The 18,395-nt window shown below is 56.9% G+C and overlaps 1 long non-coding RNA gene across 1 annotated transcript; it reads right to left on the reverse strand.

Annotated features, from left to right (window-relative positions):
• Positions 1 to 1,545: 1,545 nt before the first annotated feature.
• Positions 1,546 to 18,119, reverse strand: LOC143942410 (uncharacterized). The gene is made up of 2 exons (XR_013264768.1): positions 17,915 to 18,119; positions 1,546 to 1,981 (listed from the first exon to the last, which is right to left on the reverse strand). It is a non-coding gene; the product is annotated as an uncharacterized LOC143942410 (long non-coding RNA).
• Between the last annotated feature and the right edge of the window lie 276 nt (positions 18,120 to 18,395).

An 18,395-nucleotide genomic window follows, 5' to 3' on the forward strand; every position in this document is an offset into this window, starting at 1 on the left:
CATAGGAAACCATGTTAAATGGACTGTAGTGCAAATCTGCAAAATGCACAAAAAATGCATAGATGTGAATCCAGCCTTATGCAGACACCCCAAAAGGCTGGAGCAATAAAACATGTTAATCTGGCCTAGGCAAGAATGAGGGTAGGGGCCGGTGTAGTAAAATTTTCTGCGACTCATGCAGAAAGCAAACCCCGTCACTTCCGGTGCAGCTCCGTCACTGAAACAGCTGACGGTGGGGCTTTACTGCGCATGCGCCACTTCACTGCTATTAACAGCACATGCGCGGGAGCTAATCGTGCTACACAAGCTGACGGCGGGGCTTTCCTGCGCATGCGCGATTTCATAGCCCTTGATCGCGCATGCGCAGGAGCTGGTCGAGAAATATGCTCTCACTCTGCGAATTGCACGAATCTTATGCATGCCAAGGGTCCAGAAAAATTATGGACGCGAGGGGGCGGGTGGAGGCGGAGAGTTGGAGGGAGGGGGAGATAGAGAGGAGCTTGGAGAGGGGGACGGGCCCCCATGCATAGTACATTGTTCTGCCAATAAATACGCTGCCACTGTGCCCAGCAGAAAACACAGCCGAACTGCGCCCAGAAAACGGATCATTGGGCCCAAAAAATGATGCCTCACTGTGCCCAAACACCTCACTGCGCCCAGAAAATGCAACATAACTGTGCCCATCAAACTCACTGCACCCAGAAAATGCCTCACTGTGCTCAGCAAATGCCACCTCCCTGCGCCCAGAAAATGCTGCTTCACTGCGCCCAGAAAACGCTGCTTCACTGCGCCCAGAAAACGCTGCTTCACTGCGCCCAAACGCAACCACTGTGCCTATAAATTGCCGCCACTGTGCCATCAAACGCAGCCACTGTACCCATCAATTGCTGCCAGATTGTCAAGCCGTAGCTGTGCTCCCTGGGGATATGCTGATCACCCATCCGTGCTGCTGGAGGGTATCCCAGATGGCCATAAATGAGGGACCTGCATGTCATGGTGAGACCATCCCATATCCTACTCCATCTTCCCCGAGGACAGGGGCCCCCTTTCACCCCTCTGAGGACAGGGGCCCCCTTTCACCCCTCTGGAGGACAGGGACCCCCTTTCACCCCTCTGGAGGACAGGGACTCCCTTCTCCCACTTACATAAGGGTCTGCAGCATTGCCCTGTACATCAGGGTTCGCAGAGTTCCCCCTGTAAGATTAGAAGGGATGGGGGCCCAGAGACATGTCCAGAGTACACAGAGGATACATGGGATAGATTAGAAGGGATGGAGGCCCAGAGACATGTCCAGAGTACACAGAGGATACATGGGATAGATTAGTAGCGATGGAGGCCTCCTCTGTTTTCCCTGGACATCCATCCCATCTAATCTATCCCATGTATCCTCAGTGTACCCTGGACACACCCCAGTGTGAAAGTACCACAGTGCTGGATAGCAAACAATATTATGGTCATAAAGGGGGTAAAACCTTCTGGGAGGTCAAAAACAAACAACAAACTGAAAGACAAAAAGTTAAGGAAATAAGCAACAAGACAAGAGTATGAGCAACAAAAGGCACTGACCATTTTATTGGATGTTAAAAGCATATTATTTTGAAACTTTTAAAAACAGTGAATTTTATTCAAAAAATGTGGCATGAAAACAAAAGCAAATAAATACCCGACACAAGCTCACACAGCAAGACTCAAACTATACAATAGTCCATTTAAGTATTTAACCACGTTTACCAAAAAAAAAAAAAGTGGGCCCCAATACCCCTAACAAAGAATAGCTAGGATTAGGAAAGGAAGGGTGGACCAGGTCAGCTTGATTGTAGAAACCATTTATGCTGACGGACGATACAAGATTGGAAAAATGTAAAGGTGAGGTGCATAAAGAACTGGTATATATGTTTCCACTCCAAAAGTACACGGCCAATCACAGGCGGATGAGAAAATTGCAGATCTGCATGGTGACAGCCAAAACAGATGGGGGAAGCTGAAAAAGAAAAACATTGAAGAGTCAGAAACTGACAAATTTAGAAATACATGGTAACATACCTCTAACGTTGGTTAACTAAAAAATGGGTGGGCCAGGGATTTAAATTTCCATTTAGAACTGGCTGGGCTCACATGGGGAATGCAGCGGCTCACAGCAGGAGTCCGGTGCGTCTCCATTCAATGTTTCAGGTCCAATTTTGGCTGAATTCAGACCTGAAACGAATCAAAAGATGCGCAATTCACACTGGAGACTGCAGAGATGTGTGAAGCGGCTCCATAGAGAGTTGGCCACAATCTCCTGCTATGCGCATCGGATGCGGTGGAAACCCTCATCCAATTCACAATAGTGTGAACCCGGTCACAACGTTTGTAAAAGATAGTTTAATTGAAATATAATAAGTACACTGAGGAGTGAGGAAACCTACCTACTCCAAACCACTAAAAACTAGGAATTACCCCAACCGCTGGCTACACAGACAGATAGATCACTGCCCCCTAGACTGACACCCCCCATAACAAACTACTGACACCTCAGACTGACCCCCGTCCAACTGAAACACCAGACTGAGCCCCTGTCACTAATACACGTCACCCCCAACTAATGACAATAATAACTGCTACCAGCTTCCTTTTTCCCCTCTATGACAGTTGGGGGGTTAAGTTTGTTTCCTCCCACAATAGTACTAATGCAGGTCGTGAAATTCTGTATCCCCTCTTATAAGATCACAGGCCATGAAAATAGGCATCCCTCTTGTTGTAATGAAAGCATTTAAAATAGGTATCCCCTCCAGTAATGCAGGCCGTGAAAATAGGTAAGGATGCACCGAATGGGTTTTTTTGGTGCCGAAACTGATACCGAAAATAAATCTTCTTTGATCGCGAAAACTGAATAACACCGATACCGAAAAGTGACTGTTTTTAAAAATATTTTTATACAGGAGATGGTGGGAGACTGGGGACATGGTACAGGAGATCAATACAGCCTCACCAATGCCCGTCAGATGCAGCCAGCCAGTGTCCGCGGTAGTGCAGCCAGACTTGCCACCCCCCGTGACATCCAGACTTGCCACCCCCCCGTGACATACATGCCCTGGGTGACATCCAGACTTGCCACCCCCCTGGGTGACATCCAGACTTGCCACCGCCCCCATATGTGACATCCAGACTTGCCACCGCCCCCATATGTGACATCCAGACTTGCCACCGCCCCCATATGTGACATCCAGACTTGCCACCCCCCATATGCGACGTCCAGACTTGCCACCCCCCGTGAGACGTCCAGACTTGCCACCCCCCGTGAGACGTCCAGACTTGCCACCCCCCCCCCCCCCCCCGTGAGACGTCCAGACTTGCCACCCCCCCGTGAGACGTCCAGACTTGCCACCCCCCCTGTGAGACGTCCAGACTTGCCACCCCCCCTGTGAGATGTCCAGACTTGCCACCCCCCGTGAGACGTCCAGACTGCCCCCCGTGACAGACATGCCCTGGGTGACATACAGACTTGCCACCCCCCCAGGTGACATACAGACTTGCCACCCCCCCGGGTGACATACAGACTTGCCACCCCCCCAGGTGCCAGACATGCCCTGGGTGACATCCAGACTTGCCACCCCCGGGTGACATCCAGAATTGGCCCAGACTTGCCACCCCCGGGAGACATCCAGACTTGCCACCCCCCATATGTGACATCCAGACTTGCCACCCCCCAGCCCCCCCATATGTGACATCCAGACTTGCCACCCCCCCATATGTGACATCCAGACTTGCCCCCCCATATGTGACATCCAGACTTGCCCCCCCGTGAGACATCCACACTGCCCCCCCTTTGACAGACATGCCCTGGGTGACATCCAGACTTGCCCCCCCATATGTGCCATACAGACTTGCCCCCCCATATGTGCCATACAGACTTGCCCCCCCATATGTGCCATACAGACTTGCCCCCCCATATGTGACATACAGACTTGCCCCCCCATATGTGACATACAGACTTGCCCCCCCCATATGTGACAGACTTGCCCCCCCTTGTGACATCCAGACTGCCCCCCCATATGTGACATACAGACTTTTCCCCCATATGTGACATCCAGATTGCCCGTGTGACATGCAGACTGCCCCTCGTGATAGACTTGCCCTGGGTGACATCCAGACTTGTCGCCCCCATATGTGACATCCAGACTTGCCCTCCCCCGGTGACAGACTTGCCCCGTGTGACATCCAGACTGCCTCCCGTGACAGACATGCTCTGGGTGACATACAGACTTGCCACCCCCCCAGGTGACATCCAGACTTGCCACCCCCCCGGGTGACATACAGACTTGCCACCCCCCCCAGGTGACAGACGTGCCCTGGGTGACATCCAGACTTGCCACCCCCGGGTGACATCCAGACTTGGCCCAGACTTGCCACCCCCGGGTGACATCCAGACTTGCCACCCCCCCATATGTGACATCCAGACTTGCCACCCCCCCCCAGCCCCCCCATATGTGACATCCAGACTTGCCACCCCCCATATGTGACATACAGACTTGCCCCCCCCATATGTGACATACAGACTTGCCCCCCCATATGTGCCATACAGACTTGCCCCCCCATATGTGCCATACAGACTTGCCCCCCCCCATATGTGACATACAGACTTGCCCCCCCATATGTGACATACAGACTTGCCCCCCCATATGTGACAGACTTGCCCCCCCTTGTGACATCCAGACTGCCCCCCCATATGTGACACACAGACTTCCCCCCCATATGTGACATCCAGATTGCCCCGTGTGACATGCAGACTGCCCCCCGTGATAGACTTGCCCTGGGTGACATCCAGACTTGCCCCCCCATATGTGACATCCAGACTTGCCCTCCCCTGGTGACAGACTTGCCCCGTGTGACATCCAGACTGCCTCCCGTGACAGACTTGCCCAGGGTGACATCCAGACTTGCCCCCCCTCTGGTGACATCCAGACTTGCCACCCGGTGACATCCAGACTTGCCACATGTGACATCCTGACTGCCCCCGTGACAGACTTGCCCTGGGTGACATCTAGACTTGCCTCTGCCAACATTCAGACTTGCCCCCCCAGGTGACTTCCAGACTTGCCCCCCCCATATGTGACATCCAGACTTGCCCCCCCGTGAGACATCCACACTGCCCCCCCTTTGACAAACATGCCCTGGGTGACATCCAGACTTGCCCCCCCATATGTGACATACAGACTTGCCCCCCATATGTGACATACAGACTTGCCCCCCCATATGTGACATACAGACTTGCCCCCCCATATGTGACATACAGACTTGCCCCCCCATATGTGACAGACTTGCCCTCTCTTGTGACATCCAGACTACCCCCCCCATATGTGACATACAGACTTCCCCCCCAAATGTGACATCCAGATTGCCCCGTGTGACATGCAGACTGCCCCCCCATGATAGACTTGCCCTGGGTGACATCCAGACTTGCCCCCCCCATATGTGACATCCAGACTTGCCCTCCCCCGGTGACAGACTTGCCCCGTGTGACATCCAGACTGCCTCCCGTGACAGACTTGCCCTGGGTGACATCCAGACTTGCCCCCCCTCTGGTGACATACAGACTTGCCACCCGGTGACATACAGACTTGCCACATGTGACATCCTGACTGCCCCCCGTGACAGACTTGCCCTGGGTGACATCTAGACTTGCCTCCGCCAACATTCAGACTTGCCCCCCCAGGTGACTTCCAGACTTGCCCCCCATATGTGACATCCAGACTTGCCCCCCAGGTGACATCCAGACTTGCCTCATGTGACATCCTGACTGCCCCCGTGACAGACTTGCCCTGGGTGACATCCAGACTTGCCCCCCCAAGGTGACATCCAGACTTGCCCCCCCAGGTGACATCCAGACTTGCCCCCTGACATCCAGACTGCCCCCCATGACAGACTTGCCCTGGGTGACATCCAGACTTGCCCCCCAAAAGACATCCAGACTTGCCCCCCGTGACAGACTTGCCCTGGGTGACATCCAGACTTGCCCCCCCAAGGTGACATCCAGACTTGCCCCCTCATATGTGACATCCAGACCTGCCCCCCCAGGTGACATCCACCAGGGGGGCCAGTCTGGATGTCACACGGGGCAGTCTGGATGTCCCCCCAGGTGACATCCAGACTTGCCCCCCCAGGTGACATCCAGACTTGCCCCCTGATATCCAGACTTGCCTGCCCCCCATATGTGACATCCAGACTTGCCTGCGCCCCCCCCCATATGTGACATCCAGACTTGCCTGCCCCCCCCCCATATGTGACATCCAGACTTGCCTGCCCCCCCCCATATGTGACATCCAGACTTGCCTACCCCCCCCATATGTGACATCCAGACTTGCCCCCCCATATGTGACATCCAGACTTGCCCCCCATATGTGACATCCAGACTTGCCTGCCCCCCCATATGTGACATCCAGACTTGCCTGCCCCCCCATATGTGACATCCAGACTTGCCTCCCCCCCATATGTGACATCCAGACTTGCATGCCCCCCCATATGTGACATCCAGACTTGCCCCCCCGGTGAGACATCCAGAATGCCCCCCTGTGACAGACATTCCTCCTCCCAGGTGACATCCAGACTTGCCCCCCCAGGTGACATCCAGACTTGCCCCCCCAGGTGACATCCAGACTTCCTCCCCATGACATCCAGACTTGCCACCCCCCCATATGTGACATCCAGACTTGCCTGCCCCCCCCCCATATGTGACATCCAGACTTGCCTGCCCCCCCATATGTGACATCCAGACTTGCCCCCCCATATGTGACATCCAGACTTGCCACCCCATATGTGACATCCAGACTTGCCCCCCCATATGTGACATCCAGACTTGCCTGCCCCCCCATATGTGACATCCAGACTTGCCTGCCCCCCCATATGTGACATCCAGAGTTGCCCCCCCATATGTGACATCCAGACTTGCCCCCCCATATGTGACATCCAGACTTGCCTGCCCCCCCATCCCATATGTGACATCCAGACTTGCCTACCCCCCCCATATGTGACATCCAGACTTGCCTGCCCCCCCCATATGTGACATCCAGACTTGCCTGCCCCGCCCCCCCATATGTGACATCCAGACTTGCCTGCCCCCCCATCCCATATGTGACATCCAGACTTGCACCCCCCATATGTGACATCTAGACTTGCCACCCCCATATGTGACATACAGACTTGCCCCCCCAAGGTGACATCCAGACTTGCCCCTTCATATGTGACATCCAGACTTGCCCCCTCATATGTGACATGCACCAGGGGGGCCAGTCTGGATGTCACACGGGGCAGTCTGGATGTCCCCCCAGGTGACATCCAGACTTGCCCCCCCAGGTGACATCCAGACTTGCCCCATGTGACATCCTGACTGCCCCCCATGACAGACTTGCCCTGGGTGACATCCAGACTTGCCCCCCCAAAAGACATCCAGACTTGCACCCCCCCGTGACAGACTTGCCCTGGGTGACATCCAGACTTGCCCCCCCCGGTGACATCAAGACTTGCCCCCCCATATGTGACATCCAGACTTGCCCTCCCCCGGTGACAGACTTGCCCGTGTGACATCCAGACTGCCCCCGTGACAGACTTGCCCTGGGTGACATCCAGACTTGCCCCCCCTCTGGTGACATCCAGACTTGCCCCCCGGTGACATCCATACTTGCCCCATGTGACATCCTGACTGCCCCCGTGAAAGACTTGCCCTGGGTGACATCTAGACTTGCCTCCCCCAAAAGACATCCAGACTTTCCGCCCCCCCCTCTGTGACATCCAGACTTGCCGCCCCCCATATGTGACATCCAGACTTGCCGCCCCCCATATGTGACATCCAGACTTGCCCCGTGTGACATGCAGACTGCCCCTCTGTGACAGACGTGCCCTGGGTGACATCCAGACTTGCCCCCCTGCTGTGACATCAAGACTTGCCCCCCGGTGAGACATCCAGAATGCCCCCCTGTGACAGACTTGCCCTGGATGACATTCAGACATGCCCCCTCCCATGTGACATCCAGACTTGCCCCTCCAGGTGACATCCAGACTTGCCACTCCCCCATATGTGACATCCAGACTTGCCCCCCATATGTGACATCTAGATTGCCCCCTGTGACATCCAGACTGCCCCCCCCCAGTGATAGACTTGCCCTGGGTGACATTCAGACTTGCCCCCCCTGCTGTGACATCCAGACTTGCCCCCCTGTGACATCAAGACTTGCGCCCCCCCGTGACAGACTTGCCCTGGGCGACATCCAGACTTGCCCCCCCATGACAGACTTGCCCTGGGCGACATCCAGACTTGCCCCCCCCATATGTGACATTAAGATTTCACTCCCATGTGACATCCAGACTTGCCCCCTCCCAGGTGACATCCAGACTTGCCCTCCCCCGGTCACAGACTTGCCCCGTGTGACATCCTGACTGCCACCCCCAAAAGACATCTAGACTTTCCCCCCATATGTGACATCCAGACTTGCCCCCCCCAGGTGACATCCACCAGGGGGGCCAGTCTGGATGTCACACGGGGCAGTCTGGATGTCCCCCCAGGTGACATCCAGACTTGCTTCCCCAGGTGACATCCAGACTTGCCCCCTGACATCCAGACCGCCCCCCGTGACAGACTTGCCCTGGGTGACATCCAGACTTGCCCCCCCCCAAAAGACATCCAGACTTGCCCCCCCAAGGTGACATCCAAACTTCCCCCCCCATATGTGACATCCAGACTTGCCCCCCCATATGTGACATCCAGACTTGCCCCCCCATATGTGACATACAGACTTGCCCGGTGTGACATACAGACTTGCCCCCCCAAGGTGACATCCAGACTTGCCCTTCCCCCCGGTGACATTCAGACTTGCCCCTTGTGACATCCAGACTGCCCCTCTGTGACAGACTTGCCCTGGGTGACATCCAGACTTGCCCCCCTGCTGTGATATCAAGACTTGCCCCCCGGTGAGACATCCAGAATGCCCCCCTGTGACAGACTTGCCCTGGATGACATTCAGACATGCCCCATCCCAGGTGACATCCAGACTTGCCCCTCCAGGTGACATCCAGATTTGCCCTCCCAGGTGACATCCAGACTTGCCACTCCCCCATATGTGACATTCAGACTTGCCACTCCTCCATATGTGACATCCAGACTTGCCCCCCATATGTGACATCTAGATTGCCCCCTGTGACATCCAGACTTGCGCCCCCCCCAGTGATAGACTTGCCCAGGGTGACATTCAGACTTGCCCCCCCTGCTGTGACATCCAGACTTGCCCCCTGTGACATCCAGACTTGTGCCCCCCGGTGACATCCAGACTTGCCCCCCCCCCGTGACAGACTTGCCCTGGGCGACATCCAGACTTGCCCCCCATATGTGACATTAAGATTTCACCCCCATGTGACATCCAGACTTGCGCCCTCCCAGGTGACATCCAGACTTGCCCCGTGTGACATCCAGACTGCCCCTCTGTGACAGACTTGCCCTGGGTGACATCCAGACTTGCCCCCCTGCTGTGATATCAAGACTTGCCCCCCGGTGAGACATCCAGAATGCCCCCCTGTGACAGACTTGCCCTGGATGACATTCAGACATGCCCCATCCCAGGTGACATCCAGACTTGCCCCTCCAGGTGACCTCCAGACTTGCCCTCCCAGGTGACATCCAGAATTGCCCTCCTAGGTGACATCCAGACTTGCCACTCCCCCATATGTGACATCCAGACTTGCCACTCACCCATATGTGACATCCAGACTTGCCACTCCCCCATATGTGACATCTAGATTGCCCCCTGTGACATCCAGACTTGCGCCCCCCCCAGTGATAGACTTGCCCAGGGTGACATTCAGACTTGCCCCCCCTGCTGTGACATCCAGACTTGCCCCCTGTGACATCCAGACTTGCGCCCCCCCGTGACAGACTTGCCCTGGGCGACATCCAGACTTGCCCCCCCGTGACAGACTTGCCCTGGGCGACATCCAGACTTGCCCCCCATATGTGACATTAAGATTTCACCCCAATGTGACATCCAGACTTGCCCCCTCCCAGGTGACATCCAGACTTGCCCTCCCCGGATGACAGACTTGCCCCGTGTGACATCCAGACTGCCCCCGTGACATACTTGCCCTGGGTGACATCCAGACTTGCCGCCCCTCCGGTGACATCTAGACTTGCCCCTTGTGACATCCTGACTGCCCCCCCGTGACAGACTTGCCTTGGGTGACATCCAGACTTACCTCCCCCAAAAGACATCCAGACTTGCCCCCCCAGGTGACTTCCAGACTTTCCCCCATATGTGACATCCAGACTTGCCCCCCCCCAGGTGACATCCACCAGGGGGGCCAGTCTGGATGTCACACGGGGCAGTCTGGATGTCCCCCCAGGTGACATCCAGACTTGCCCCCCCAGGTTATATCCAGACTTGCCCCCTGACATCCAGACTTGCCCCATGTGACATCCTGACCGCCCCCCGTGACAGACTTGCCCTGGGTGACATCCAGACTTGCCCCTCAAAAGACATCCAGACTTGCCCCCCCGTGACAGACTTGCCCTGGGTGACATCCAGACTTGCCCTCCCCCAAAAGACATCCAGACTTGCCCCCCCAAGGTGACATCCAGACTTCCCCCCATATGTGACATCCAGACTTGCCCCCCCCTATGTGACATCCAGACTTGTGCCCCCCCCTATACGTGACATCTAGACTTCCCCCCATATGTGACATCTAGACTCCCCCCCATATGTGACATACAGACTTGCCCGGTGTGACATCCAGACTTGCCCTTCCCCCGGTGACATCCAGACTTGCCCTTCCCCCCGGTGACATCCAGACTTACCCTTCCCCCCGGTGACATCCAGACTTGCCCTTCCCCCCGGTGACATCCAGACTGCCCCTCTGTGACAGACTTGCCCTGGGTGACATCCAGACTTGCCCCCCTGCTGTGATATCAAGACTTGCCCCCCAGTGAGACATCCAGAATGCCCCCCTGTGACAGACTTGCCCTGGATGACATTCAGACATGCCCCATCCCAGGTGACATCCAGACTTGCCCCTCCAGGTGACCTCCAGACTTGCCCTCCCAGGTGACATCCAGAATTGCCCTCCCAGGTGACATCCAGAATTGCCACTCCCCCATATGTGACATCCAGACTTGCCCCCCCATATGTGACATCTAGATTGCCCCCTGTGACATCCAGACTGCCCCCCCAGTGATAGACTTGCCCAGGGTGACATTCAGACTTGCCCCCCCTGCTGTGACATCCAAACTTGCCCCCTGTGACATCCATACTTGCGCCCCCCCGGTGACATCCAGACTTGCGCCCCCCGTGACAGACTTGCCCTGGGCGACATCCAGACTTGCCCCCCCGTGACAGACTTGCCCTGGGCGACATCCAGACTTGCCCCCCATATTTGACATTAAGATTTCACCCCCATGTGACATCCAGACTTGCCCCCTCCCAGGTGACATCCAGACTTGCCCTCCCCCGGCGACAGACTTGCCCCGTGTGACATCCAGACTGCCCCCCGTGACATACTTGCCCTGGGTGACATCCAGACTTGCCGCCCCTCCGGTGACATCCAGACTTGCCCCCCGGTGACATCTAGACTTGCCCCATGTGACATCCTGACTGCCCCCCCGTGACAGACTTGCCTTGGGTGACATCCAGTCTTGCCTCCCCCAAAAGACATCCAGACTTGCCCCCCAGGTGACTTCCAGACTTTCCCCCCATATGTGACATCCAGACTTGCCCCCCCAGGTGACATCCACCAGGGGAGGCCAGTCTGGATGTCACATGGGGCAGTCTGGATGTCCCCCCAGGTGACATCCAGACTTGCCCCCCCAGGTGACATCCAGACTTGCCCCCTGACATCCAGACTTGCCCCATGTGACACCCTGACCGCCCCCCGTGACAGACTTGCCCTGGGTGACATCCAGACTTGCCCCCCAAAAGACATCTAGACTTGCCCCCGTGACAGACTTGCCCTGCGTGACATCCAGACTTGCCCCCCCAAAAGACTTCCAGACTTGCCCCCCCAAGGTGACATCCAGACTTCCCCCCATATGTGACATCCAGACTTGCCCCCCCATATGTGACATCCAGACTTGTGCCCCCCCATACATGACATCTAGACTACCCCCCATATGTGACATCTAGAATTCCCCCCCATATGTGACATACAGACTTGCCCGGTGTGACATACAGACTTGCCCCCCCAAGGTGACATCCAGACTTGCCCCCTCATATGTGACATCCAGACTTGCCCCCCCGGTGACATCCACCAGGGGGGCCAGTCTGGATGTCACACAGGGCAGTCTGGATGTCCCCCCAGGTGACATCCAGACTTGCCCCCCAAGGTGACATCCAGACTTGCCTCCCGTGATAGACTTGCCCTGGGTGACATCCAGACTTGCCCCCCCAAAAGACATCCAGACTTGCACCCCCCCGTGACAGACTTGCCCTGGGTGACATCCAGAATTGCCCCCTCTCTGGTGACATCCAGACTTGCCCCATGTGACATCCTGACTGCCCCCCGTGACAGACTTGCCCCCCCAAAAGACTTCCAGACTTGCCCCCCCCAAGGTGACATCCAGACTTGCCCCCCCATATGTGACATCCAGACTTGCCCCCCCATATGTGACATCCAGACTTGTGCCCCCCATACGTGACATCTAGACTTCCCCCATATGTGACATCTAGAATTCCCCCCATATGTGACATACAGAATTGCCCGGTGTGACATACAGACTTGCCCCCCCAAGGTGACATCCAGACTTGCCCCCTCATATGTGACATCCAGACTTGCCCCCCCGGTGACATCCATCATGGGGGCCAGTCTGGATGTCACACGGGGCAGTCTGGATGTCCCCCCAGGTGACATCCAGACTTGCCCCCCAAGGTGACATCCAGACTTGCCTCCCGTGATAGACTTGCCCTGGGTGACATCCAGACTTGCCCCCCCAAAAGATATCCAGACTTGCACCCCCCGTGACAGACTTGCCCTGGGTGACATCCAGACTTGCCTCCCCAAGGTGACATCCAGACTTGAGGCCCCCCCCGGTGACATCCAGACTTGTCCCCCCCATATGTGACATCCAGACTTGCCCTCCCCCGGTGACAGACTTGCCCCGTGTGACATCCAGACTGCCCCCCGTGACAGACTTGCCCTGGGTGACATCCAGACTTGCCCCCTCTCTGGTGACATCCAGACTTGCCCCATGTGACATCCTGACTGCCCCCCGTGACAGACTTGCCCTGGGTGACATTCAGACTTGCCTCCCCCAAAAGACATCCAGACTTGCCCCCCCAGGTGACTTCCAGACTTTCCCCCCATATGTGACATCCAGACTTGCCCCCCCCATATGTGACATCCAGACTTGCCCCCCCAGGTGACATCCAGACTTGCCCCCTGACATCCAGACCGCCCCCGTGACAGACTTGCCCTGGGTGACATCCAGACTTGCCCCCCCAAAAGACATCCAGACTTGCCCCCCATATGTGACATCCAGACTTGCCCCCCCATATGTGACATCCAGACTTGCCCCCCATATGTGACATCTAGACTTGCCCCCCCATATGTGACATACAGACTTGCCCGGTGTGACATCCAGACTTGCCCCCCCAAGGTGACATCCAGACTTGCCCCCCCAGGTGACATCCAGACTTGCCCCCTCATATGTGACATCCAGACTTGCCCCCTCATATGTGACATCCAGACTTGAGGCCCCCCCCGGTGACATCCAGACTTGTCCCCCCCATATGTGACATCCAGACTTGCCCTCCCCCGGTGACAGACTTGCCCCGTGTGACATCCAGACTGCCCCCGTGACAGACTTGCCCTGGGTGACATCCAGACTTGCCCCCTCTCTGGTGACATCCAGACTTGCCCCATGTGACATCCTGACTGCCCCCCGTGACAGACTTGCCCTGGGTGACATTCAGACTTGCCTCCCCAAAAGACATCCAGACTTGCCCCCCCAGGTGACTTCCAGACTTTCCCCCCATATGTGACATCCAGACTTGCCCCCCAGGTGACATCCAGACTTGCCCCCTGACATCCAGACCGCCCCGTGACAGACTTGCCCTGGGTGACATCCAGACTTGCCCCCCCAAAAGACATTCAGACTTGCCCCCCCCAAGGTGACATCCAGACTTCCCCCCCATATGTGACATCCAGACTTCCCCCCATATGTGACATCCAGACTTGCCCCCCCATATGTGACATCCAGACTTGTGCCCCCCATACGTGACATCTAGACTTCCCCCCATATGTGACATCTAGAATTCCCCCTATATTGATATGTGACATACAGACTTGCCCCCCCAAGGTGACATCCAGACTTGCCCCCTCATATGTGACATCCAGACTTGCCCCCCCGGTGACATCCATCAGGGGGCCAGTCTGGATGTCACACGGGGCAGTCTGGATGTCCCCCCCAGGTGACATCCAGACTTGCCCCCCAAGGTGACATCCAGACTTGCCTCCCGTGATAGACTTGCCCTGGGTGACATCCAGACTTGCCCCCCCAAAAGATATCCAGACTTGCACCCCCCCGTGACAGACTTGCCCTGGGTGACATCCAGACTTGCCTCCCCAAGGTGACATCCAGACTTGAGGCCCCCCCCCGGTGACATCCAGACTTGTCCCCCCCATATGTGACATCCAGACTTGCCCTCCCCCGGTGACAGACTTGCCCCGTGTGACATCCAGACTTCCCCCCGTGACAGACTTGCCCTGGGTGACATCCAGACTTGCCCCCTCTCTGGTGACATCCAGACTTGCCCCATGTGACATCCTGACTGCCCCCCGTGACAGACTTGCCCTGGGTGACATTCAGACTTGCCTCCCCCAAAAGACATCCAGACTTGCCCCCAGGTGACTTCCAGACTTTCCCCCCATATGTGACATCCAGACTTGCCCCCCCCATATGTGACATCCAGACTTGCCCCCCCAGGTGACATCCAGACTTGCCCCCTGACATCCAGACCGCCCCCGTGACAGACTTGCCCTGGGTGACATCCAGACGTGCCCCCCCAAAAGACATCCAGACTTGCCCCCCATATGTGACATCCAGACTTGCCCCCCCATATGTGACATCCAGACTTGCCCCCCATATGTGACATCTATCTAAACTTGCCCCCCCATATGTGACATACAGACTTGCCCGGTGTGACATCCAGACTTGCCCCCCCAAGGTGACATACAGACTTGCCCCCCCAGGTGACATCCAGACTTGCCCCCTCATATGTGACATCCAGACTTGCCCCCTCATATGTGACATCCAGACTTGAGGCCCCCCCGGTGACATCCAGACTTGTCCCCCCCATATGTGACATCCAGACTTGCCCTCCCCCGGTGACAGACTTGCCCCGTGTGACATCCAGACTGCCCCCCGTGACAGACTTGCCCTGGGTGACATCCAGACTTGCCCCCTCTCTGGTGACATCCAGACTTGCCCCATGTGACATCCTGACTGCCCCCCGTGACAGACTTGCCCTGGGTGACATTCAGACTTGCCTCCCCCAAAAGACATCCAGACTTTCCCCCCATATGTGACATCCAGACTTGCCCCCCAGGTGACATCCAGACTTGCCCCCTGACATCCAGACCGCCCCGTGACAGACTTGCCCTGGGTGACATCCAGACTTGCCCCCCCAAAAGACATTCAGACTTGCCCCCCCCAAGGTGACATCCAGACTTCCCCCCCATATGTGACATCCAGACTTGCCCCCCATATGTGACATCCAGACTTGCCCCCCCATATGTGACATCTAGACTTGCCCCCCCATATGTGACATACAGACTTGCCCGGTGTGACATCCAGACTTGCCCCCCCCAAGGTGACATCCAGACTTGCCCCCCCAGGTGACATCCAGACTTGCCCACTGACATCCAGACCGCCCCCGTGACAGACTTGCCCTGGGTGACATCCAGACTTGCCCCCCCAAAAGACATCCAGACTTGCCCCCCATATGTGACATCCAGACTTGCCCCCCCCATATGTGACATCCAGACTTGCCCCCCATATGTGACATCTAGACTTGCCCCCCCCATATGTGACATACAGACTTGCCCGGTGTGACATACAGACTTGCCCCCCCAAGGTGACATCCAGACTTGCCCCCCAGGTGACATCCAGACTTGCCCCCTCATATGTGACATCCAGACTTGCCCCCTCATATGTGACATCCAGACTTGAGGCCCCCCCGGTGACATCCAGACTTGTCCCCCCCCATATGTGACATCCAGACTTGCCCTCCCCCGGTGACAGACTTGCCCCGTGTGACATCCAGACTGCCCCCCGTGACAGACTTGCCCTGGGTGACATCCAGACTTGCCCCCTCTCTGGTGACATCCAGACTTGCCCCATGTGACATCCTGACTGCCCCCCGTGACAGACTTGCCCTGGGTGACATTCAGACTTGCCTCCCCAAAAGACATCCAGACTTGCCCCCCCAGGTGACTTCCAGACTTTCCCCCATATGTGACATCCAGACTTGCCCCCCAGGTGACATCCAGACTTGCCCCCTGACATCCAGACCGCCCCGTGACAGACTTGCCCTGGGTGACATCCAGACTTGCCCCCCCAAAAGACATTCAGACTTGCCCCCCCAAGGTGACAGCCAGACTTCCCCCCCATATGTGACATCCAGACTTGCCCCCCCATATGTGACATCCAGACTTGCCCCCCATATGTGACATCTAGACTTGCCCCCCCATATGTGACATACAGACTTGCCCGGTGTGACATACAGACTTGCCCCCCCCCCAAGGTGACATCCAGACTTGCCCCCCCGGTGACATCAAGACTTGCCCCCTCATATGTGACATCCAGACTTGCCCCCTCATATGTGAAATCCAGACTTGCCCCCTCATATGTGACATCCAGACTTGCCCCCCCAAGGTGAGATCCAGACTTGGCCCCCCCGGTGATATCCATACTTGGGATCCCCGGCGGTGACATCCAGACTTGACCCCCCATATGTGACATCCAGACTTGCCCTCCCCGGTGACAGACTTGCCCCTTGTGACATCCAGACTGCCTCCCGTGACAGACTTGCCCTGGGTGACATCCAGACTTGCCCCCCCTCTGGTGACATCCAGACTTGCCCCCCGGTGACATCCAGACTTGCCCCATGTGACATCCTGACTGCCCCCGTGACAGACTTGCGCTGGGTGACATCTAGACTTGCCTCCCCCAAAAGACATTCAGACTTGCCCCCCCATTTGACTTCCAGACTTGCCCCCATATGTGACATCCAGACTTGCCCCCTCAGGTGACATCCACCAGGGGGGGGTCAGTCTGGATGTCACACGGGGCATTCTGGATGTCCCCCCAGGTGACATCCAGACTTACCCCCCAGGTGACATCCAGACTTGCCCCCTGACATCCAGACTTGCCCCATGTGACATCCTGACTGCCCCCCGTGACAGACTTGCCCTGGGTGACATCCAGACTTGCCCCTCCAAGGTGACATCCAGACTTGCCCCCCCAGGTGACATCCAGACTTGCCCCCTGACATCCAGACTGCCCCCGTGACAGACTTGCCCTGGGTGACATCCAGACTTGCCCCCCAAAAGACATCCAGACTTGCCCCCCCCTGACAGACTTGCCCTGGGTGACATCCAGACTTGCCCCCCCCCCCAAAACACATCCAGACTTGCCCCCAAGGTGACATCCAGACTTGGGCCCGTGACATCCAGACTTGCTCCCCCCATATGTGACATCCAGACTTGCCCCCCCCAGGTGACATCCACCAGGGAGGGCCAGTTTGGATGTCCCCCAGGTGACATCCAGACTTGCCCCCTCCCAGGTGACATCCAGACTTGCCCCCCCCCCGACAGACTTTCCCCCCTTGTGACATCTAGACTGCCCCCCCAGTGACATGGAACCAGCCTGTGTCCCCGTTGTCATGGAGATGGAGATGCTCACCTCGGCCAATCAGATGACGATGGAGTCCTCCAATCAGATGAAGAGTGGATAACATTATAAGGCCAAGGGCAAGCCGAGCCGCGTCACTTAGCTGCTGCTGTGCCAGGAAGAGGGAGTGTTGCTTTTCGGAGCTGTTTTGACAGGACACAGCGCCCTACAGAGGACAAATCGGAGACTACATCCCCCATTCTTCATAGCACATCTATTGGAGAGACAGTAAGTGTCATATGACCGATGTCACCTGACGGGGGGCGGGTCCAGTGTCGGGATGTGGGCGGGCTTGTGTAACGATCTGTCAGTGTTTTCTCCCCTCCTTTCTGGTCTGAGGGAAGAGAAATTCCAGGCAGTGGTCTCCATACCCTCCGTGACAGGGGCCCCCGACACCCTCCGTGACAGGGGCCCCCGACACCCTCCGTGACAGGGGTCCCCGACACCCTCCGTGACAGGGTTCCTCGACACTCCCCCTGACAGGGGCCCCCAT

Source organism: Lithobates pipiens, unplaced genomic scaffold (genome assembly GCF_037356315.1).
Source record: "Lithobates pipiens isolate NorthernLeopardFrog02 unplaced genomic scaffold, aLitPip1_a1.2 Scaffold_10, whole genome shotgun sequence".
Lineage (NCBI taxonomy): Eukaryota > Metazoa > Chordata > Amphibia > Anura > Ranidae > Lithobates > Lithobates pipiens.